We start from the raw sequence: 24,198 nt of genomic DNA, 5'->3' as shown, positions 1-24,198 counted from the left end.
TTCCCAAATGCCAGACTCTCCAATCCTGTGTTTTGACTCTCCAATCCTGTGTTTCCCCAATTCCCTCACTCTCCAATTCTGTGTTTCACCAATTCCCTGACTCTCCAATCCTGTGTTTCCCCAATTCCCTATTTCTCCAATTCCATGTTTCCCAATTCCCTGTCTCTCCAATCCTGTGTTTCCCCAATTCTCTGATTCACCATTCCCATGTTTCCCCAATTCCTTGTCTCTCCAATCCTGTGTTTTCTAATTCCCTAACTCTCTAATTCTGTGTTTCCAAATTCCCAGTCTCTCCAATTCCGTGTTTCCCAATTCCCTGTCTCTCCAATCCTGTGTTTCCCCACTTCCCAGTCTCCTCAATCCTGTGTTGTGCCAATTCCCAGTCTCCCCAATCTAGCATTTCCCCAATTCCATTACTCTTTAATCCTATGTTTCCCCAATTCCCTGTCACTCCAATCCTGTATTTCCCCAAATGCCAGATTCTCCAATCCTGTGTTTCGACTCTCCAATCCTGTGTTTCCCCAATTCCATAACTCTCCAATCCTGTGTTTTCCCAATTCCCTATTTCTCCAATTCCATGTTTCCCAATTCCCTGTCTCTCCAATCCTGTGTTTCCCCAATTCTCTGATTCTCCAATCCGGTGTTTCCCCAATTCCTTGTCTCTCCAATCCTGTGTTTTCTAATTCCCTAACTCTACAATTGTGCGTTTCCCCAATTCCCTGTCTCTCCAATCCTATATTTCCCCAATTCTCTGTCACTCCAATTCCACATTTCACCACTTCCCAGTCTCTCCAATCCTGTGTTTCCCCAATTCCCTGTCTCTCCAATTCCGTTTTTCCCCAATTTCCTGTCTCTCCAATCACATGTTTCCCAGTTCCCTGTCTCTCCAATCCTGTGATTACACAACTCCCTGTCTCGCCATTGCAGTATTTCCCCAATCCGTGGTCTCTCTCATTCCGTGATTTCCCAATTCCCTGCCTCTCCAATCCTGTGTTTCCCCAATTCCCTGACTCTCCAATTCGGTGATTCCTCAATTCACTGACTCCGCAGTCTCGTGTTTCCCCAATTCCCTGACTCTCTAATTCTGTGTTTCTACAATTCCCTGTCTCTCCAATCCCATGTTTCCCCCATTCCCTGACTCTACAATTCCGTGTTTCCCAATTCCCTGTCTCTCCAATCCTCTGTTTCAACAATTCACTGTTCCTCCAATCCTGTGTTTCCCCAATTCCCTGAATCTCCAATCCTGTGTTTCCTCAATTCTCTGTCACTCCAATTCCATGTTTCCCAATTCCCTGTCTCTCCAATCCTGTATTTCCCCAAATGCCTGACTCTCCAATCCCGTGTTTCGACTCTCTAATCCTGTGTTTCCCCAATTCCCTGACTCTCCAAACCTGTGTTTCCCCAATTCTCTGTCTCTCCAATCCCGTGTTTCCACAATACCCTATCTCTCTAATTCCGTGTTTCCAAATTCCCCGTCTCTCCAATCCTGTATTTCCTCAATTCCCTGACTCTCCAATCCTCTGTTTCCCCAATTCCCTGTGTCTCCAATCCTGTGGTTTCCCAATTCCCTGTCCCTCCAATCCCGTGTTTCCCCAATTCCCAGTCTCTCTAATCCTGTGTTTCCCCAATTCCCTGACCCTCCAATTCCATGTTTCCCTAATTCCTTGTCCCTCCAATTTCGTGGTTCCCCAATTCCCTGTGTCTGCAATCCTGTGATTCCCCAATTCCCGGTCTCTCCAATCACGTGTTCCCCTAATTCCCTGTCTCTCCAATCCTGTGTTTCCCCAATTCCCTGTCTCTCCAATTCGGTGTTTACCAACTCCCTGTCTCTCCAATCCTTTGTTTCCCCAATTCCCAGTCTCCTCTATCCTGTGTTTTCCCAATTCCCTGGCACTCCAATCCCATGTTTCCCCATTCCCCTGTCTCTCTAATTCCGTGATTCCTCAATTCCCTGACTCTCCAATCCTGTGTTTCCCCAATTCCCTGTTTTCTCCAATCCTGTGGTTTCCCAATTCCCTGTCCCACCAATCCCGTGATTCCCCAATTCACTGACTCTCCAATCCTGTGTTTCCCCAATTCTCTGTCTCTCCAATTCCACATTTCACCACTTCCCAGTCTCTCCAATCCTGTGTTTCCCCAATTCCCTGTCTCTCAAATTCCATGTTTCCCCACTTCCAGGACTCTCCAAGCCTGTGTTTCCCCAATTCCCTGTCTCTCCAATCCCATGTTTCCCCCATTCTCTTCTCTCCAATCCCATGTTTCCACAATTCCCTGTCTTTCCAATCCTGTGTTTCCCCAATTCTCTGATTCTCCAAGTCCATGTTTCCCCAATTCCTTGTCTCTCCAATCCTGTGTTTTCTAATTCCCTGACTCTCCAATTGTGCGTTTCCCCAGTTCCCTGTCCCTCCAATCCCGTGTTTCCCCAATTCCCTGACTCTCCAATTCTGTGTTTCCCCAATTCACTGACTCTCCTATCCCGTGCTTCCTCAATTCCCTGACTCTCCAATTCTGTGTTTCCACAATTCTCCGTCGCTCCAATTCTGTGTTTCCCAATTCCCTGTCTCTCCATCCTGTGTTTCCCCAGTTCCCAGTCTCCTCAATCCTGTGTTTCCCCAATTCCCAGTCTCCCCAGTCTAGCATTTCCCCAATTCTATTACTCTTAAATCCTGTGTTTCCCCAATTCCCTGTCACTCCAATCCTGCATTTTCCCAAATGCCAGACTCTCCAATCCTGTGTTTTGACTCTCCAATCCTGTGTTTCCCCAATTCCCTCACTCTCCAATTCTGTGTTTCACCAATTCCCTGACTCTCCAATCCTGTGTTTCCCCAATTCCCTATTTCTCCAATTCCATGTTTCCCAATTCCCTGTCTCTCCAATCCTGTGTTTCCCCAATTCTCTGATTCACCATTCCCATGTTTCCCCAATTCCTTGTCTCTACAATCCTGTGTTTTCTAATTCCCTAACTCTCTAATTCTGTGTTTCCAAATTCCCAGTCTCTCCAATTCCGTGTTTCCCAATTCCCTGTCTCTCCAATCCTGTGTTTCCCCACTTCCCAGTCTCCTCAATCCTGTGTTGTGCCAATTCCCAGTCTCCCCAATCTAGCATTTCCCCAATTCCATTACTCTTTAATCCTATGTTTCCCCAATTCCCTGTCACTCCAATCCTGTATTTCCCCAAATGCCAGATTCTCCAATCCTGTGTTTCGACTCTCCAATCCTGTGTTTCCCCAATTCCATAACTCTCCAATCCTGTGTTTTCCCAATTCCCTATTTCTCCAATTCCATGTTTCCCAATTCCCTGTCTCTCCAATCCTGTGTTTCCCCAATTCTCTGATTCTCCAATCCGGTGTTTCCCCAATTCCTTGTCTCTCCAATCCTGTGTTTTCTAATTCCCTAACTCTACAATTGTGCGTTTCCCCAATTCCCTGTCTCTCCAATCCTATATTTCCCCAATTCTCTGTCACTCCAATTCCACATTTCACCACTTCCCAGTCTCTCCAATCCTGTGTTTCCCCAATTCCCTGTCTCTCCAATTCCGTTTTTCCCCAATTTCCTGTCTCTCCAATCACATGTTTCCCAGTTCCCTGTCTCTCCAATCCTGTGATTACACAACTCCCTGTCTCGCCATTGCAGTATTTCCCCAATCCGTGGTCTCTCTCATTCCGTGATTTCCCAATTCCCTGCCTCTCCAATCCTGTGTTTCCCCAATTCCCTGACTCTCCAATTCGGTGATTCCTCAATTCACTGACTCCGCAGTCTCGTGTTTCCCCAATTCCCTGACTCTCTAATTCTGTGTTTCTACAATTCCCTGTCTCTCCAATCCCATGTTTCCCCCATTCCCTGACTCTACAATTCCGTGTTTCCCAATTCCCTGTCTCTCCAATCCTCTGTTTCAACAATTCACTGTTCCTCCAATCCTGTGTTTCCCCAATTCCCTGAATCTCCAATCCTGTGTTTCCTCAATTCTTTGTCACTCCAATTCCATGTTTCCCAATTCCCTGTCTCTCCAATCCTGTATTTCCCCAAATGCCTGACTCTCCAATCCCGTGTTTCGACTCTCTAATCCTGTGTTTCCCCAATTCCCTGACTCTCCAAACCTGTGTTTCCCCAATTCTCTGTCTCTCCAATCCCGTGTTTCCACAATACCCTATCTCTCTAATTCCGTGTTTCCAAATTCCCCGTCTCTCCAATCCTGTATTTCCTCAATTCCCTGACTCTCCAATCCTCTGTTTCCCCAATTCCCTGTGTCTCCAATCCTGTGGTTTCCCAATTCCCTGTCCCTCCAATCCCGTGTTTCCCCAATTCCCAGTCTCTCTAATCCTGTGTTTCCCCAATTCCCTGACCCTCCAATTCCATGTTTCCCTAATTCCTTGTCCCTCCAATTTCGTGGTTCCCCAATTCCCTGTGTCTGCAATCCTGTGATTCCCCAATTCCCGGTCTCTCCAATCACGTGTTCCCCTAATTCCCTGTCTCTCCAATCCTGTGTTTCCCCAATTCCCTGTCTCTCCAATTCGGTGTTTACCAACTCCCTGTCTCGCCAATCCTTTGTTTCCCCAATTCCCAGTGTCCTCTATCCTGTGTTTTCCCAATTCCCTGGCACTCCAATCCCATGTTTCCCCATTCCCCTGTCTCTCTAATTCCGTGATTCCTCAATTCCCTGACTCTCCAATCCTGTGTTTCCCCAATTCCCTGTTTTCTCCAATCCTGTGGTTTCCCAATTCCCTGTCCCACCAATCCCGTGATTCCCCAATTCACTGACTCTCCAATCCTGTGTTTCCCCAATTCCCTGTCTCTCCAATTCCGTTATTCCCCAATTTCCTGTCTCTCCAATCACATGTTTCCCAGTTCCCTGTCTCTCCAATCCTGTGATTACCCAACTCCCTGTCTCGCCATTGCAGTATTTCCCCAATCCGTGGTCTCTCTCATTCCGTGATTTCCCAATTCCCTGCCTCTCCAATCCTGTGTTTCCCCAATTCCCTGACTCTCCAATTCGGTGATTCCTCAATTCACTGACTCCGCAGTCTCGTGTTTCCCCAATTCCCTGACTCTCTAATTCTGTGTTTCTACAATTCCCTGTCTCTCCAATCCCATGTTTCCCCCATTCCCTGACTCTACAATTCCGTGTTTCCCAATTCCCTGTCTCTCCAATCCTCTGTTTCAACAATTCACTGTTCCTCCAATCCTGTGTTTCCCCAATTCCCTGAATCTCCAATCCTGTGTTTCCTCAATTCTCTGTCACTCCAATTCCATGTTTCCCAATTCCCTGTCTCTCCAATCCTGTATTTCCCCAAATGCCTGACTCTCCAATCCCGTGTTTCGACTCTCTAATCCTGTGTTTCCCCAATTCCCTGACTCTCCAAACCTGTGTTTCCCCAATTCTCTGATTCTCCAAGTCCATGTTTCCCCAATTCTCTGTCTCTCCAATCCCGTGTTTCCACAATACCCTATCTCTCTAATTCCGTTTTTCCAAATTCCCCGTCTCTCCAATCCTGTATTTCCTCAATTCCCTGACTCTCCAATCCTCTGTTTCCCCAATTCCCTGTGTCTCCAATCCTGTGGTTTCCCAATTCCCTGTCCCTCCAATCCCGTGTTTCCCCAATTCCCAGTCTCTCTAATCCTGTGTTTCCCCAATTCCCTGACCCTCCAATTCCATGTTTCCCTAATTCCTTGTCCCTCCAATTTCGTGGTTCCCCAATTCCCTGTGTCTGCAATCCTGTGATTCCCCAATTCCCAGTCTCTCCAATCACGTGTTCCCCTAATTCCCTGTCTCTCCAATCCTGTGTTTCCCCAATTCCCTGTCTCTCCAATTCGGTGTTTACCAACTCCCTGTCTCTCCAATCCTTTGTTTCCCCAATTCCCAGTCTCCTCTATCCTGTGTTTTCCCAATTCCCTGGCACTCCAATCCCATGTTTCCCCATTCCCCTGTCTCTCTAATTCCGTGATTCCTCAATTCCCTGACTCTCCAATCCTGTGTTTCCCCAATTCCCTGTTTTCTCCAATCCTGTGGTTTCCCAATTCCCTGTCCCACCAATCCCGTGATTCCCCAATTCACTGACTCTCCAATCCTGTGTTTCCCCAATTCTCTGTCTCTCCAATTCCACATTTCACCACTTCCCAGTCTCTCCAATCCTGTGTTTCCCCAATTCCCTGTCTCTCAAATTCCATGTTTCCCCACTTCCAGGACTCTCCAAGCCTGTGTTTCCCCAATTCCCTGTCTCTCCAATCCCATGTTTCCCCCATTCTCTTCTCTCCAATCCCATGTTTCCACAATTCCCTGTCTTTCCAATCCTGTGTTTCCCCAATTCTCTGATTCTCCAAGTCCATGTTTCCCCAATTCCTTGTCTCTCCAATCCTGTGTTTTCTAATTCCCTGACTCTCCAATTGTGCGTTTCCCCAGTTCCCTGTCCCTCCAATCCCGTGTTTCCCCAATTCCCTGACTCTCCAATTCTGTGTTTCCCCAATTCACTGACTCTCCTATCCCGTGCTTCCTCAATTCCCTGACTCTCCAATTCTGTGTTTCCACAATTCTCCGTCGCTCCAATTCTGTGTTTCCCAATTCCCTGTCTCTCCAATCCTGTGTTTCCCCAGTTCCCAGTCTCCTCAATCCTGTGTTTCCCCAATTCCCAGTCTCCCCAGTCTAGCATTTCCCCAATTCTATTACTCTTAAATCCTGTGTTTCCCCAATTCCCTGTCACTCCAATCCTGCATTTTCCCAAATGCCAGACTCTCCAATCCTGTGTTTTGACTCTCCAATCCTGTGTTTCCCCAATTCCCTCACTCTCCAATTCTGTGTTTCACCAATTCCCTGACTCTCCAATCCTGTGTTTCCCCAATTCCCTATTTCTCCAATTCCATGTTTCCCAATTCCCTGTCTCTCCAATCCTGTGTTTCCCCAATTCTCTGATTCACCATTCCCATGTTTCCCCAATTCCTTGTCTCTACAATCCTGTGTTTTCTAATTCCCTAACTCTCTAATTCTGTGTTTCCAAATTCCCAGTCTCTCCAATTCCGTGTTTCCCAATTCCCTGTCTCTCCAATCCTGTGTTTCCCCACTTCCCAGTCTCCTCAATCCTGTGTTGTGCCAATTCCCAGTCTCCCCAATCTAGCATTTCCCCAATTCCATTACTCTTTAATCCTATGTTTCCCCAATTCCCTGTCACTCCAATCCTGTATTTCCCCAAATGCCAGATTCTCCAATCCTGTGTTTCGACTCTCCAATCCTGTGTTTCCCCAATTCCATAACTCTCCAATCCTGTGTTTTCCCAATTCCCTATTTCTCCAATTCCATGTTTCCCAATTCCCTGTCTCTCCAATCCTGTGTTTCCCCAATTCTCTGATTCTCCAATCCGGTGTTTCCCCAATTCCTTGTCTCTCCAATCCTGTGTTTTCTAATTCCCTAACTCTACAATTGTGCGTTTCCCCAATTCCCTGTCTCTCCAATCCTATATTTCCCCAATTCTCTGTCACTCCAATTCCACATTTCACCACTTCCCAGTCTCTCCAATCCTGTGTTTCCCCAATTCCCTGTCTCTCCAATTCCGTTTTTCCCCAATTTCCTGTCTCTCCAATCACATGTTTCCCAGTTCCCTGTCTCTCCAATCCTGTGATTACACAACTCCCTGTCTCGCCATTGCAGTATTTCCCCAATCCGTGGTCTCTCTCATTCCGTGATTTCCCAATTCCCTGCCTCTCCAATCCTGTGTTTCCCCAATTCCCTGACTCTCCAATTCGGTGATTCCTCAATTCACTGACTCCGCAGTCTCGTGTTTCCCCAATTCCCTGACTCTCTAATTCTGTGTTTCTACAATTCCCTGTCTCTCCAATCCCATGTTTCCCCCATTCCCTGACTCTACAATTCCGTGTTTCCCAATTCCCTGTCTCTCCAATCCTCTGTTTCAACAATTCACTGTTCCTCCAATCCTGTGTTTCCCCAATTCCCTGAATCTCCAATCCTGTGTTTCCTCAATTCTCTGTCACTCCAAATCCATGTTTCCCAATTCCCTGTCTCTCCAATCCTGTATTTCCCCAAATGCCTGACTCTCCAATCCCGTGTTTCGACTCTCTAATCCTGTGTTTCCCCAATTCCCTGACTCTCCAAACCTGTGTTTCCCCAATTCTCTGTCTCTCCAATCCCGTGTTTCCACAATACCCTATCTCTCTAATTCCGTGTTTCCAAATTCCCCGTCTCTCCAATCCTGTATTTCCTCAATTCCCTGACTCTCCAATCCTCTGTTTCCCCAATTCCCTGTGTCTCCAATCCTGTGGTTTCCCAATTCCCTGTCCCTCCAATCCCGTGTTTCCCCAATTCCCAGTCTCTCTAATCCTGTGTTTCCCCAATTCCCTGACCCTCCAATTCCATGTTTCCCTAATTCCTTGTCCCTCCAATTTCGTGGTTCCCCAATTCCCTGTGTCTGCAATCCTGTGATTCCCCAATTCCCGGTCTCTCCAATCACGTGTTCCCCTAATTCCCTGTCTCTCCAATCCTGTGTTTCCCCAATTCCCTGTCTCTCCAATCCTTTGTTTCCCCAATTCCCAGTCTCCTCTATCCTGTGTTTTCCCAATTCCCTGGCACTCCAATCCCATGTTTCCCCATTCCCCTGTCTCTCTAATTCCGTGATTCCTCAATTCCCTGACTCTCCAATCCTGTGTTTCCCCAATTCCCTGTTTTCTCCAATCCTGTGGTTTCCCAATTCCCTGTCCCACCAATCCCGTGATTCCCCAATTCACTGACTCTCCAATCCTGTGTTTCCCCAATTCTCTGTCTCTCCAATTCCACATTTCACCACTTCCCAGTCTCTCCAATCCTGTGTTTCCCCAATTCCCTGTCTCTCAAATTCCATGTTTCCCCACTTCCAGGACTCTCCAAGCCTGTGTTTCCCCAATTCCTTGTCTCTCCAATCCTGTGTTTCCACAATTCCTTGTCTCTCAAATTCTGTGTTTTCTAATGCCTTGACTCTCCAATTGTGCGTTTCCCCAATTCTCTGTCTCTCCAATCCCATGTTTCCACAATTCCCTATCTCTCTAATTCCGTGTTTCCCAATTCCCTGTCTCTCCAATCCTGTATTTCCCCAATTCCCTGACTCTCCAATCCTCTGTTTCCCCAATTCCCTGTGTCTCCAATCCTGTGGTTTCCCAATTCCCTGTCCCTCCAATCCCGTGTTCCCTAATTCCCTGACTCTCCAATCCTGTGTTTCCCCAATTCCCTGTTTTCTCCAATCCTGTGGTTTCCCAATTCCCTGTCCCTCCAATCCCGTGTTTCCCCAATTCCCTGACTCTCCAATCCTGTGTTTCCCCAATTCTCTGTCTCTCCAATTCCACATTTCACCACTTCCCAGTCTCTCCAATCCTGTGTTTCCCCAATTCCCTGTCTCTCCAATCCTGTGTATCCCCAATTCCCAGTCTCCCCAATCTAGCGTTTCCCCAATTCCATCACTCTTTAATCCTGTGTTTCCCCAATTCCCTGTTGCTCCAATCCTGTTTTCCCAAACGCCTGACTCTCCAATCCCGTGTTTCGACTCTCCAATCCTGTGTTTCCCCAATTCCCTGTCTCTCCAATCCCGTGTTTCCCAATTCCCTCTCTCTCCAATCCTGTGCTTCCCCAATTCCCTGACTCTCCAATCCCATGTTTCCCCAATTCGCTATCTCACCAATCCTGTGTTTCCCCAATTCCCTGTCTCTCCAATCCCGTGTTTCCCAATTCCCTCTCTCTCCAATCCTGTGCTTCCCCAATTCCCTGACTCTCCAATCCCATGTTTCCCCAATTCGCTATCTCACCAGTCCTGTGTATACCCAATTCTCTGTCTCTCCAATTCCTTGATTTCTCCAATTCCCTGACTCTACAATCTCATGTTTCCCCAATACCCTGTCTCTCCAATCCTGTGTTTTCCAATTCCCTGACTCTCCAGTCCTGTGTTTCCCCAAATCCCAGTGTCCTCAATCCTGTGTTTCCCCAATTCCCAGTCTCGCCAATTTCTCGTTTCCCAAATTCCCTCACTCTCCAATCCTGTGTTTCCCCAATTCTCTGACTCTCCAATTCCATGTTTCCCCAATTCCTTGTCTCTCCAATCCTGTGTTTTCTAATTCTCTGACTTTCCAATTGTGCGTTTCCCTAATTTTCTGTCTCTCTAATTCCGTGTTTCCAAATTCCCTGAACTCCAATCCTGTATTTCCCCAATTCACTGTCTCTCCAATCCTCTGTTTCCCCAATTCCCTGTGTCTCCAATCCTGTGGTTTCCCAATTCCCTGTCCCTCCAATCCCGTATTTCCCCAATTCCCTATCTCTCCAATTCCGTGTTTCCCAATTCACTGTCCCTCCAATCCTGTGTTTCCCCAATTCTTGGACTCTCCAATCCCGTTTTTCCCCAATTCCCTCTCTCTCCAATCCTGTGTTTCCCCAATTACCTGACTCTCTAATTCCATCTTTCCCCAATTCCCTGACTCTCCAATCCTGTGTTTCCCCAATTCCCTGTCTCTCAAATTCCATGTTTCCCCACTTCCAGGACTCTTCAAGCCTGTGTTTCCCCAATTCCCTGTCTCTCCAATCCCATGTTTCCCCCATTCTCTTCTCTCCAATCCCATGTTTCCACAATTCCCTGTCTTTCCAATCCTGTGTTTCCCCAATTCTCTGATTCTCCAAGTCCATGTTTCCCCAATTCCTTGTCTCTCCAATCCTGTGTTTTCTAATTCCCTGACTCTCCAATTGTGCGTTTCCCCAGTTCCCTGTCCCTCCAATCCCGTGTTTCCCCAATTCCCTGACTCTCCAATTCTGTGTTTCCCCAATTCACTGACTCTCCTATCCCGTGCTTCCTCAATTCCCTGACTCTCCAATTCTGTGTTTCCACAATTCTCCGTCGCTCCAATTCTGTGTTTCCCAATTCCCTGTCTCTCCAATCCTGTGTTTCCCCAGTTCCCAGTCTCCTCAATCCTGTGTTTCCCCAATTCCCAGTCTCCCCAGTCTAGCATTTCCCCAATTCTATTACTCTTAAATCCTGTGTTTCCCCAATTCCCTGTCACTCCAATCCTGCATTTTCCCAAATGCCAGACTCTCCAATCCTGTGTTTTGACTCTCCAATCCTGTGTTTCCCCAATTCCCTCACTCTCCAATTCTGTGTTTCACCAATTCCCTGACTCTCCAATCCTGTGTTTCCCCAATTCCCTATTTCTCCAATTCCATGTTTCCCAATTCCCTGTCTCTCCAATCCTGTGTTTCCCCAATTCTCTGATTCACCATTCCCATGTTTCCCCAATTCCTTGTCTCTACAATCCTGTGTTTTCTAATTCCCTAACTCTCTAATTCTGTGTTTCCAAATTCCCAGTCTCTCCAATTCCGTGTTTCCCAATTCCCTGTCTCTCCAATCCTGTGTTTCCCCACTTCCCAGTCTCCTCAATCCTGTGTTGTGCCAATTCCCAGTCTCCCCAATCTAGCATTTCCCCAATTCCATTACTCTTTAATCCTATGTTTCCCCAATTCCCTGTCACTCCAATCCTGTATTTCCCCAAATGCCAGATTCTCCAATCCTGTGTTTCGACTCTCCAATCCTGTGTTTCCCCAATTCCATAACTCTCCAATCCTGTGTTTTCCCAATTCCCTATTTCTCCAATTCCATGTTTCCCAATTCCCTGTCTCTCCAATCCTGTGTTTCCCCAATTCTCTGATTCTCCAATCCGGTGTTTCCCCAATTCCTTGTCTCTCCAATCCTGTGTTTTCTAATTCCCTAACTCTACAATTGTGCGTTTCCCCAATTCCCTGTCTCTCCAATCCTATATTTCCCCAATTCTCTGTCACTCCAATTCCACATTTCACCACTTCCCAGTCTCTCCAATCCTGTGTTTCCCCAATTCCCTGTCTCTCCAATTCCGTTTTTCCCCAATTTCCTGTCTCTCCAATCACATGTTTCCCAGTTCCCTGTCTCTCCAATCCTGTGATTACACAACTCCCTGTCTCGCCATTGCAGTATTTCCCCAATCCGTGGTCTCTCTCATTCCGTGATTTCCCAATTCCCTGCCTCTCCAATCCTGTGTTTCCCCAATTCCCTGACTCTCCAATTCGGTGATTCCTCAATTCACTGACTCCGCAGTCTCGTGTTTCCCCAATTCCCTGACTCTCTAATTCTGTGTTTCTACAATTCCCTGTCTCTCCAATCCCATGTTTCCCCCATTCCCTGACTCTACAATTCCGTGTTTCCCAATTCCCTGTCTCTCCAATCCTCTGTTTCAACAATTCACTGTTCCTCCAATCCTGTGTTTCCCCAATTCCCTGAATCTCCAATCCTGTGTTTCCTCAATTCTCTGTCACTCCAATTCCATGTTTCCCAATTCCCTGTCTCTCCAATCCTGTATTTCCCCAAATGCCTGACTCTCCAATCCCGTGTTTCGACTCTCTAATCCTGTGTTTCCCCAATTCCCTGACTCTCCAAACCTGTGTTTCCCCAATTCTCTGTCTCTCCAATCCCGTGTTTCCACAATACCCTATCTCTCTAATTCCGTGTTTCCAAATTCCCCGTCTCTCCAATCCTGTATTTCCTCAATTCCCTGACTCTCCAATCCTCTGTTTCCCCAATTCCCTGTGTCTCCAATCCTGTGGTTTCCCAATTCCCTGTCCCTCCAATCCCGTGTTTCCCCAATTCCCAGTCTCTCTAATCCTGTGTTTCCCCAATTCCCTGACCCTCCAATTCCATGTTTCCCTAATTCCTTGTCCCTCCAATTTCGTGGTTCCCCAATTCCCTGTGTCTGCAATCCTGTGATTCCCCAATTCCCGGTCTCTCCAATCACGTGTTCCCCTAATTCCCTGTCTCTCCAATCCTGTGTTTCCCCAATTCCCTGTCTCTCCAATTCGGTGTTTACCAACTCCCTGTCTCGCCAATCCTTTGTTTCCCCAATTCCCAGTCTCCTCTATCCTGTGTTTTCCCAATTCCCTGGCACTCCAATCCCATGTTTCCCCATTCCCCTGTCTCTCTAATTCCGTGATTCCTCAATTCCCTGACTCTCCAATCCTGTGTTTCCCCAATTCCCTGTTTTCTCCAATCCTGTGGTTTCCCAATTCCCTGTCCCACCAATCCCGTGATTCCCCAATTCACTGACTCTCCAATCCTGTGTTTCCCCAATTCTCTGTCTCTCCAATTCCACATTTCACCACTTCCCAGTCTCTCCAATCCTGTGTTTCCCCAATTCCCTGTCTCTCAAATTCCATGTTTCCCCACTTCCAGGACTCTCCAAGCCTGTGTTTCCCCAATTCCTTGTCTCTCCAATCCTGTGTTTCCACAATTCCTTGTCTCTCAAATTCTGTGTTTTCTAATGCCTTGACTCTCCAATTGTGCGTTTCCCCAATTCTCTGTCTCTCCAATCCCATGTTTCCACAATTCCCTATCTCTCTAATTCCGTGTTTCCCAATTCCCTGTCTCTCCAATCCTGTATTTCCCCAATTCCCTGACTCTCCAATCCTCTGTTTCCCCAATTCCCTGTGTCTCCAATCCTGTGGTTTCCCAATTCCCTGTCCCTCCAATCCCGTGTTCCCTAATTCCCTGACTCTCCAATCCTGTGTTTCCCCAATTCCCTGTTTTCTCCAATCCTGTGGTTTCCCAATTCCCTGTCCCTCCAATCCCGTGTTTCCCCAATTCCCTGACTCTCCAATCCTGTGTTTCCCCAATTCTCTGTCTCTCCAATTCCACATTTCACCACTTCCCAGTCTCTCCAATCCTGTGTTTCCCCAATTCCCTGTCTCTCCAATCCTGTGTATCCCCAATTCCCAGTCTCCCCAATCTAGCGTTTCCCCAATTCCATCACTCTTTAATCCTGTGTTTCCCCAATTCCCTGTTGCTCCAATCCTGTTTTCCCAAACGCCTGACTCTCCAATCCCGTGTTTCGACTCTCCAATCCTGTGTTTCCCCAATTCCCTGTCTCTCCAATCCCGTGTTTCCCAATTCCCTCTCTCTCCAATCCTGTGCTTCCCCAATTCCCTGACTCTCCAATCCCATGTTTCCCCAATTCGCTATCTCACCAATCCTGTGTTTCCCCAATTCCCTGTCTCTCCAATCCCGTGTTTCCCAATTCCCTCTCTCTCCAATCCTGTGCTTCCCCAATTCCCTGACTCTCCAATCCCATGTTTCCCCAATTCGCTATCTCGCCAGTCCTGTGTATACCCAATTCTCTGTCTCTCCAATTCCTTGATTTCTCCAATTCCCTGACTCTACAATCTCATGTTTCCCCAATACCCTGTCTCTCCAATCCTGTGTTTTCCAATTCCCTGACTCTCCAGTCCTGTGTTTCCCCAAATCCCAGTGTCCTCAATCCTGTGTTTCCCCAATTCCCAGTCTCGCCAATTTCTCGTTTCCCAAATTCCCTCACTCTCCAATCCTGTGTTTCCCCAATTCCCTCACTCTCCAATTCCATGTTTCCCAATTCCCTGTCTCTCCAATCCTGTGTTTCCCCAATTCTCTGACTCTCCAATTCCATGTTTCCCCAATTCCTTGTCTCTCCAATCCTGTGTTTTCTAATTCTCTGACTTTCCAATTGTGCGTTTCCCTAATTTTCTGTCTCTCTAATTCCGTGTTTCCAAATTCCCTGAACTCCAATCCTGTATTTCCCCAATTCACTGTCTCTCCAATCCTCTGTTTCCCCAATTCCCTGTGTCTCCAATCCTGTGGTTTCCCAATTCCCTGTCCCTCCAATCCCGTATTTCCCCAATTCCCTATCTCTCCAATTCCGTGTTTCCCAATTCACTGTCCCTCCAATCCTGTGTTTCCCCAATTCTTGGACTCTCCAATCCCGTTTTTCCCCAATTCCCTGTCTCTCCAATCCTGTGTTTCCCCAATTACCTGACTCTCTAATTCCATCTTTCCCCAATTCCCTGACTCTCCAATCCTGTGTTTCCCCAATTCCCTGTCTCTCAAATTCCATGTTTCCCCACTTCCAGGACTCTTCAAGCCTGTGTTTCCCCAATTCCCTGTCTCTCCAATCCCATGTTTCCCCCATTCTCTTCTCTCCAATCCCATGTTTCCACAATTCCCTGTCTTTCCAATCCTGTGTTTCCCCAATTTTCTGATTCTCCAAGTCCATGTTTCCCCAATTCCTTGTCTCTCCAATCCTGTGTTTTCTAATTCCCTGACTCTCCAATTGTGCGTTTCCCCAGTTCCCTGTCCCTCCAATCCCGTGTTTCCCCAATTCCCTGACTCTCCAATTCTGTGTTTCCCCAATTCACTGACTCTCCTATCCCGTGCTTCCTCAATTCCCTGACTCTCCAATTCTGTGTTTCCACAATTCTCCGTCGCTCCAATTCTGTGTTTCCCAATTCCCTGTCTCTCCAATCCTGTGTTTCCCCAGTTCCCAGTCTCCTCAATCCTGTGTTTCCCCAATTCCCAGTCTCCCCAGTCTAGCATTTCCCCAATTCTATTACTCTTAAATCCTGTGTTTCCCCAATTCCCTGTCACTCCAATCCTGCATTTTCCCAAATGCCAGACTCTCCAATCCTGTGTTTTGACTCTCCAATCCTGTGTTTCCCCAATTCCCTCACTCTCCAATTCTGTGTTTCACCAATTCCCTGACTCTCCAATCCTGTGTTTCCCCAATTCCCTATTTCTCCAATTCCATGTTTCCCAATTCCCTGTCTCTCCAATCCTGTGTTTCCCCAATTCTCTGATTCACCATTCCCATGTTTCCCCAATTCCTTGTCTCTACAATCCTGTGTTTTCTAATTCCCTAACTCTCTAATTCTGTGTTTCCAAATTCCCAGTCTCTCCAATTCCGTGTTTCCCAATTCCCTGTCTCTCCAATCCTGTGTTTCCCCACTTCCCAGTCTCCTCAATCCTGTGTTGTGCCAATTCCCAGTCTCCCCAATCTAGCATTTCCCCAATTCCATTACTCTTTAATCCTATGTTTCCCCAATTCCCTGTCACTCCAATCCTGTATTTCCCCAAATGCCAGATTCTCCAATCCTGTGTTTCGACTCTCCAATCCTGTGTTTCCCCAATTCCATAACTCTCCAATCCTGTGTTTTCCCAATTCCCTATTTCTCCAATTCCATGTTTCCCAATTCCCTGTCTCTCCAATCCTGTGTTTCCCCAATTCTCTGATTCTCCAATCCGGTGTTTCCCCAATTCCTTGTCTCTCCAATCCTGTGTTTTCTAATTCCCTAACTCTACAATTGTGCGTTTCCCCAATTCCCTGTCTCTCCAATCCTATATTTCCCCAATTCTCTGTCACTCCAATTCCACATTTCACCACTTCCCAGTCTCTCCAATCCTGTGTTTCCCCAATTCCCTGTCTCTCCAATTCCGTTTTTCCCCAATTTCCTGTCTCTCCAATCACATGTTTCCCAGTTCCCTGTCTCTCCAATCCTGTGATTACACAACTCCCTGTCTCGCCATTGCAGTATTTCCCCAATCCGTGGTCTCTCTCATTCCGTGATTTCCCAATTCCCTGCCTCTCCAATCCTGTGTTTCCCCAATTCCCTGACTCTCCAATTCGGTGATTCCTCAATTCACTGACTCCGCAGTCTCGTGTTTCCCCAATTCCCTGACTCTCTAATTCTGTGTTTCTACAATTCCCTGTCTCTCCAATCCCATGTTTCCCCCATTCCCTGACTCTACAATTCCGTGTTTCCCAATTCCCTGTCTCTCCAATCCTCTGTTTCAACAATTCACTGTTCCTCCAATCCTGTGTTTCCCCAATTCCCTGAATCTCCAATCCTGTGTTTCCTCAATTCTCTGTCACTCCAATTCCATGTTTCCCAATTCCCTGTCTCTCCAATCCTGTATTTCCCCAAATGCCTGACTCTCCAATCCCGTGTTTCGACTCTCTAATCCTGTGTTTCCCCAATTCCCTGACTCTCCAAACCTGTGTTTCCCCAATTCTCTGTCTCTCCAATCCCGTGTTTCCACAATACCCTATCTCTCTAATTCCGTGTTTCCAAATTCCCCGTCTCTCCAATCCTGTATTTCCTCAATTCCCTGACTCTCCAATCCTCTGTTTCCCCAATTCCCTGTGTCTCCAATCCTGTGGTTTCCCAATTCCCTGTCCCTCCAATCCCGTGTTTCCCCAATTCCCAGTCTCTCTAATCCTGTGTTTCCCCAATTCCCTGACCCTCCAATTCCATGTTTCCCTAATTCCTTGTCCCTCCAATTTCGTGGTTCCCCAATTCCCTGTGTCTGCAATCCTGTGATTCCCCAATTCCCGGTCTCTCCAATCACGTGTTCCCCTAATTCCCTGTCTCTCCAATCCTGTGTTTCCCCAATTCCCTGTCTCTCCAATTCGGTGTTTACCAACTCCCTGTCTCGCCAATCCTTTGTTTCCCCAATTCCCAGTCTCCTCTATCCTGTGTTTTCCCAATTCCCTGGCACTCCAATCCCATGTTTCCCCATTCCCCTGTCTCTCTAATTCCGTGATTCCTCAATTCCCTGACTCTCCAATCCTGTGTTTCCCCAATTCCCTGTTTTCTCCAATCCTCTGTTTCCCCAATTCCCTGTGTCTCCAATCCTGTGGTTTCCCAATTCCCTGTCCCTCCAATCCCGTGTTCCCTAATTCCCTGACTCTCCAATCCTGTGTTTCCCCAATTCCCTGTTTTCTCCAATCCTGTGGTTTCCCAATTCCCTGTCCCTCCAATCCCGTGTTTCCCCAATTCCCTGACTCTCCAATCCTGTGTTTCCCCAATTCTCTGTCTCTCCAATTCCACATTTCACCACTTCCCAGTCTCTCCAATCCTGTGTTTCCCCAATTCCCTGTCTCTCCAATCCTGTGTATCCCCAATTCCCAGTCTCCCCAATCTAGCGTTTCCCCAATTCCATCACTCTTTAATCCTGTGTTTCCCCAATTCCCTGTTGCTCCAATCCTGTTTTCCCAAACGCCTGACTCTCCAATCCCGTGTTTCGACTCTCCAATCCTGTGTTTCCCCAATTCCCTGTCTCTCCAATCCCGTGTTTCCCAATTCCCTCTCTCTCCAATCCTGTGCTTCCCCAATTCCCTGACTCTCCAATCCCATGTTTCCCCAATTCGCTATCTCACCAATCCTGTGTTTCCCCAATTCCCTGTCTCTCCAATCCCGTGTTTCCCAATTCCCTCTCTCTCCAATCCTGTGCTTCCCCAATTCCCTGACTCTCCAATCCCATGTTTCCCCAATTCGCTATCTCGCCAGTCCTGTGTATACCCAATTCTCTGTCTCTCCAATTCCTTGATTTCTCCAATTCCCTGACTCTACAATCTCATGTTTCCCCAATACCCTGTCTCTCTAATCCTGTGTTTCCCCAATTCCCTGACCCTCCAATTCCATGTTTCCCTAATTCCTTGTCCCTCCAATTTCGTGGTTCCCCAATTCCCTGTGTCTGCAATCCTGTGATTCCCCAATTCCCGGTCTCTCCAATCACGTGTTCCCCTAATTCCCTGTCTCTCCAATCCTGTGTTTCCCCAATTCCCTGTCTCTCCAATTCGGTGTTTACCAACTCCCTGTCTCGCCAATCCTTTGTTTCCCCAATTCCCAGTCTCCTCTATCCTGTGTTTTCCCAATTCCCTGGCACTCCAATCCCATGTTTCCCCATTCCCCTGTCTCTCTAATTCCGTGATTCCTCAATTCCCTGACTCTCCAATCCTGTGTTTCCCCAATTCCCTGTTTTCTCCAATCCTCTGTTTCCCCAATTCCCTGTGTCTCCAATCCTGTGGTTTCCCAATTCCCTGTCCCTCCAATCCCGTGTTCCCTAATTCCCTGACTCTCCAATCCTGTGTTTCCCCAATTCCCTGTTTTCTCCAATCCTGTGGTTTCCCAATTCCCTGTCCCTCCAATCCCGTGTTTCCCCAATTCCCTGACTCTCCAATCCTGTGTTTCCCCAATTCTCTGTCTCTCCAATTCCACATTTCACCACTTCCCAGTCTCTCCAATCCTGTGTTTCCCCAATTCCCTGTCTCTCCAATCCTGTGTATCCCCAATTCCCAGTCTCCCCAATCTAGCGTTTCCCCAATTCCATCACTCTTTAATCCTGTGTTTCCCCAATTCCCTGTTGCTCCAATCCTGTTTTCCCAAACGCCTGACTCTCCAATCCCGTGTTTCGACTCTCCAATCCTGTGTTTCCCCAATTCCCTGTCTCTCCAATCCCGTGTTTCCCAATTCCCTCTCTCTCCAATCCTGTGCTTCCCCAATTCCCTGACTCTCCAATCCCATGTTTCCCCAATTCGCTATCTCACCAATCCTGTGTTTCCCCAATTCCCTGTCTCTCCAATCCCGTGTTTCCCAATTCCCTCTCTCTCCAATCCTGTGCTTCCCCAATTCCCTGACTCTCCAATCCCATGTTTCCCCAATTCGCTATCTCGCCAGTCCTGTGTATACCCAATTCTCTGTCTCTCCAATTCCTTGATTTCTCCAATTCCCTGACTCTACAATCTCATGTTTCCCCAATACCCTGTCTCTCCAATCCTGTGTTTTCCAATTCCCTGACTCTCCAGTCCTGTGTTTCCCCAAATCCCAGTGTCCTCAATCCTGTGTTTCCCCAATTCCCAGTCTCGCCAATTTCTCGTTTCCCAAATTCCCTCACTCTCCAATCCTGTGTTTCCCCAATTCCCTCACTCTCCAATTCCATGTTTCCCAATTCCCTGTCTCTCCAATCCTGTGTTTCCCCAATTCTCTGACTCTCCAATTCCATGTTTCCCCAATTCCTTGTCTCTCCAATCCTGTGTTTTCTAATTCTCTGACTTTCCAATTGTGCGTTTCCCTAATTTTCTGTCTCTCTAATTCCGTGTTTCCAAATTCCCTGAACTCCAATCCTGTATTTCCCCAATTCACTGTCTCTCCAATCCTCTGTTTCCCCAATTCCCTGTGTCTCCAATCCTGTGGTTTCCCAATTCCCTGTCCCTCCAATCCCGTATTTCCCCAATTCCCTATCTCTCCAATTCCGTGTTTCCCAATTCACTGTCCCTCCAATCCTGTGTTTCCCCAATTCTTGGACTCTCCAATCCCGTTTTTCCCCAATTCCCTGTCTCTCCAATCCTGTGTTTCCCCAATTACCTGACTCTCTAATTCCATCTTTCCCCAATTCCCTGACTCTCCAATCCTGTTTCCCCAATTCCTCGTCTCTCTATTTCCGAGATTGCCCAATTTCCTATCTCTGCAATCCTGTGTTTCCCCAATTCTCTATCTCTCCAATTCCATGTTTCCCAATTCCCTGTCACTCCAATCCTGTGTTTCCCCAATTCCCTGTCTCTCCAATCCTGTGTTTCCCCAATTCCCAGTCTCCTCAATCCTGCATTTCCCCATTTCCCAGTCTCTCCAATCTAGCCTTTCCCCCATTCCCTGCCACTGCATCCCGTGTTTCCCCAGTTCCCTATCTCTCCTATTCCATGTTTCCCAATTCCCTGTCTCTCCAATCCTGTATTTCCACAATTCTCTGTCTCTCCAATCCTGTGTTTCCCCAATTCGCTATCTTTCCAATCCTGTGTATCCCCAATTCCCGGACTCTCCAATCTCATGTTTCCCAATTCCCTGTCTCTCCAATCCTGTATTTCCCCAATTCTCTGACTCTCCAATGCAGTGTTTCCCCAATTCCCTGTCTCCCTATTTCCATGTTTCCCCATTTCCCCATCTCTCCAATTCTGTGATTCCCCAATTCCCTGTCTCTCCAATCCCATGTTTCCCCAATTCGCTATCTCTCCAATCCTGTGTATCCCCAATTCCCTGACTCTCCAATCTTATGTTTCTCCAATTCCGTGTCTCTCCAATCCTGTGTTTTCCAGTTCCCTGTTTCTCCAATCCTGTGTTTTCCCAATTCCCTGACTCTCTAAATCCTGTGTTTCCACAATTCTCTGTCTCTCGAATTCCATGTTTCCTAATTCCCTTTTCTCCAATCCTGTGTTTCCCCAATTCCCAGTCTCCTCAATCCTGCATTTCCCCATTTCCCAGTCTCTCCAATCGAGCGTTTCCCCAAATCCCTGCCTCTCCAATCCTGTGTTTCTGCAATTCACTATCTCTCCAATTCCTTGTTTCCCAATTCCCGGTCTCTCAAATCCTGTATTTCCCCAATTCCCTGTCTCTCCAATCCTGTGTTTCCCCAACTCCTGGACTCTCCAATCCTGTGTTTCCCCAATTCCCTGACTCTCCAATTCCATATTTCCACAATTCCCCGTCTCTCCAATCCTGTGTTTCTCCAATTCCATAACTCTCCAATCCTGTGTTTCCCCAATTCCCTGACTCTCTAATTCCGTGTTTCCCTAATTCCTTGTCCCTCCAATTCCGTGGTTCCCTAATTCCCTGTCTCTCCAATCCCGTGTTTCCCCAATTCTCTGTCTCTCCAAGTTCGTGTTTCCCAACGTCCTGTCTCTCCAATCCTATGTTTCCCCAATTCCCAGTCTCCTCAATCCTGTGTTCCCCCAATTCCCTGACTCTCCAATCCCATGTTTCCCCATTCCCCTGTCTCTCTAATTCCGTGATTCCCCAAATCCCTGACTCTCCAATACTGTGGTTTCCCAATTCCCTGTCCCTCCAATCCCGTGTTTCCCCAATTCCCTGACTCTCCAATCCTGTGTTTCCCCAATCCTCTGGCTCTCCAATTCCACATTTCACCACTTCCCAGTCTCTCCAATCCTGTGTTTCCCCAATTCCCTGTTTTCTCCAATCGTGTGTTTCCCCATTTCCCTGACTCTCCAATTCTGTGTTTCCACAATTCACTGACTCCTCAATCCCGTGTTTCCCAAATTCCCTGACTATATTTCTGTGTTTGTACAATTCCCTGTCTCTCCAATCCCATGTTTCCCCAATTCCTTGACTCTCCAATCCTGTGTTTCCACAATTCCCTGACTCTCCAATTCCGTTTTCCCCAATTCCCTGTCTCTCCAATCCTGTGTTTCCCCAATCTCTCGTTTCCCAAATTCCCTCACTCTCCAATCCTGTGTTTCCCCAATTCCCAATTTCTCCAATTCCATGTTTCCCAATTCCCTGTCTCTCCAATTCTGTGTTTCCCCAATTCTCTGAATCTCCAATTCCATGTTTCCCCAATTCCTTGTTTCTCCAATCCTGTGTTTTCTAATTCTCTGACTCTCCAATTGTGCGTTTCCCCAATTTTCTGTCTCTCTAATTCCGCGTTCCCAAATTCCATGTCTCTCCAATCCTGTATTTCGCCAATTCTTGGACTCTCCAATCCCGTGTTTCCCCAATTTCCTGCCTCTAAACCCATGTTTCCCCAATTCCCTGTCTCCCCAATCCTGTGTTTCCCCAATTCCCTGACTCTCCAATCCCATGTTTCCCCATTCCCCTGTCTCTCTAATTCCGTTATTCCCCAATTCCCTGACACTCCAATGCTGTGGTTTCCCAATTCCCTGTCCCTCCAATCCCGTGTTTCCTCAATTCCCTGACTCACCAATCCTGTGTTTCCCCAATTCTCTGTCTCTCCAATTCCATGTTTCCCCACTTCCAAGACACTCCAAACCTGTGTTTCCCCAATTCCCTGTCTCTCCAATCCCATGTTACCCCAATTCTCTGTCTCTCCAATCCCATGTTTCCCCAATTCCCTCTCTTTCCAATCCTGTGTTTCCCCAAGTCCTGGACTCTCCAATCCCATGTTGCCACAATTCCTTGTCTCTACAATCCTGTGTTTCCCCATTCTCTGTCTCTCCATTTCCATTTTCCCCCAATTTCCTGTCTCTCCAATCCCATGTTTCCCAGTTCCCTGTCTCTCTTCAATCCTGTGTTTACACAACTCCCTGTCTCGCCATTCCTGTGTTTCCCCATTCCCCTGACTCTCTATTTCCATGATTCCCCAATTCCCTGACTCTCCAATCCTGTGTTTCCCCAATTCCCTGTTTTCTCCAATCCTGTGTTTCCCCATTTCCCTGACTCTCCAATTCTGTGTTTCCACAATTCCCTGTCTCTCCAATCCTGTGTTTCCCCATTTCCCTGACTCTCCAATCCTGTGGTTTCCCAATTCCCTGTCCCTCCAATCACGTATTTCCTCAATTCCCTATCTCTCCAATTACGTGTTTCCCCAATTCCCTGTCTCTCCAATCCAGTGTTTCCCCAATTCCCTGACTCTCCAATTCCATGTTTCCCAATTCATTGTCTCTCCAATCCTGTGTTTTTGAATTCTCTGACTCTCCAATTGTGCATTTCCCCAATTTTCTGTCTCTCTAATTCCATGTGTCCAAATTCCCTGTCTCTCCAATCCTGTATTCCCAATTCCCTGACTCTCCAATCCTCTGTATTCCCAATTCCCTGTCCCTCCAATCCCGTGTTTCCCCAATTCCCTATCTCTCCAATTCCGTGTTTCCCAATTCACTGTCCCTCCAATCCTGTGTTTCCCCAATTCCCTGACTCTCCAATCCCGTGTTTCCCCAATTTCCTGCTTCAAAACCCATGTTTTCCCAATTCCCTGTCTCTCCAATCCTGTGTTTCCCCAATTCCCTGACTCTCCAATCCCGTGTTTCCCCAATTTCCTGCCTCTAAACCCATGTTTTCCCAATTTCCTGTCTCTCCAATCCTGTGTTTCCCCAATTCCCTGACTCTCCAATCCCATGTTTCCCCATTCCCCTGTCTCTCTAATTCCGTGATTTCCAAATTCCCTGACTCTCCAATCCTGAGGTTTCCCAATTCCCTGTCCCTCCAATCCCGTGTTTCCCCAATTCCCTGACTCTCCAATCCTGTGTTTCCCCAATCCTCTGTCTCTCCAATTCCACATTTCACCACTTCACAGTCTCTCCAATCCTGTGATTCCCCAATTCCCTGTCTCTCCAATCCCATGTCTCACCCATTCTCTGTCTCTCCAATCCATGTTTCCCCAATTCCCTGTCTTTCCAATCCTGTGTTTCCCCAAGTCCTGGACTCTCCAATCCCACGTTTCCGCAATTCATTGTCTCTCCAATCCTGTGTTTCCCTATTCTCTGTCTCTCCAATTCCATTTTCCCCCAATTCCCTGTCTCTCCAATCCCATATTTCCCAATTCCCTGTTTTCTCCAATCCTGTGTTTCCCCATTTCCCTGACTCTCCAATTCTGTGTTTCCACAATTCCCTGTCTCTCCAATCCTGTGTTTCCCCATTTCCCTGACTCTCCAATCCTGTGGTTTCCCAATTCCCTGTCCCTCCAATCACGTATTTCCTCAATTCCCTATCTCTCCAATTACGTGTTTCCCCAATTCCCTGTCTCTCCAATCCAGTGTTTCCCCAATTCCCTGACTCTCCAATTCCATGTTTCCCAATTCATTGTCTCTCCAATCCTGTGTTTTTGAATTCTCTGACTCT

This window comes from Chiloscyllium punctatum, chromosome 34, assembly GCF_047496795.1.
Source record: "Chiloscyllium punctatum isolate Juve2018m chromosome 34, sChiPun1.3, whole genome shotgun sequence".
Taxonomy (NCBI): domain Eukaryota; kingdom Metazoa; phylum Chordata; class Chondrichthyes; order Orectolobiformes; family Hemiscylliidae; genus Chiloscyllium; species Chiloscyllium punctatum.
The sequence above is the reverse complement of the archived record's forward strand: the minus strand, read 5'-3'. Positions refer to the sequence as shown.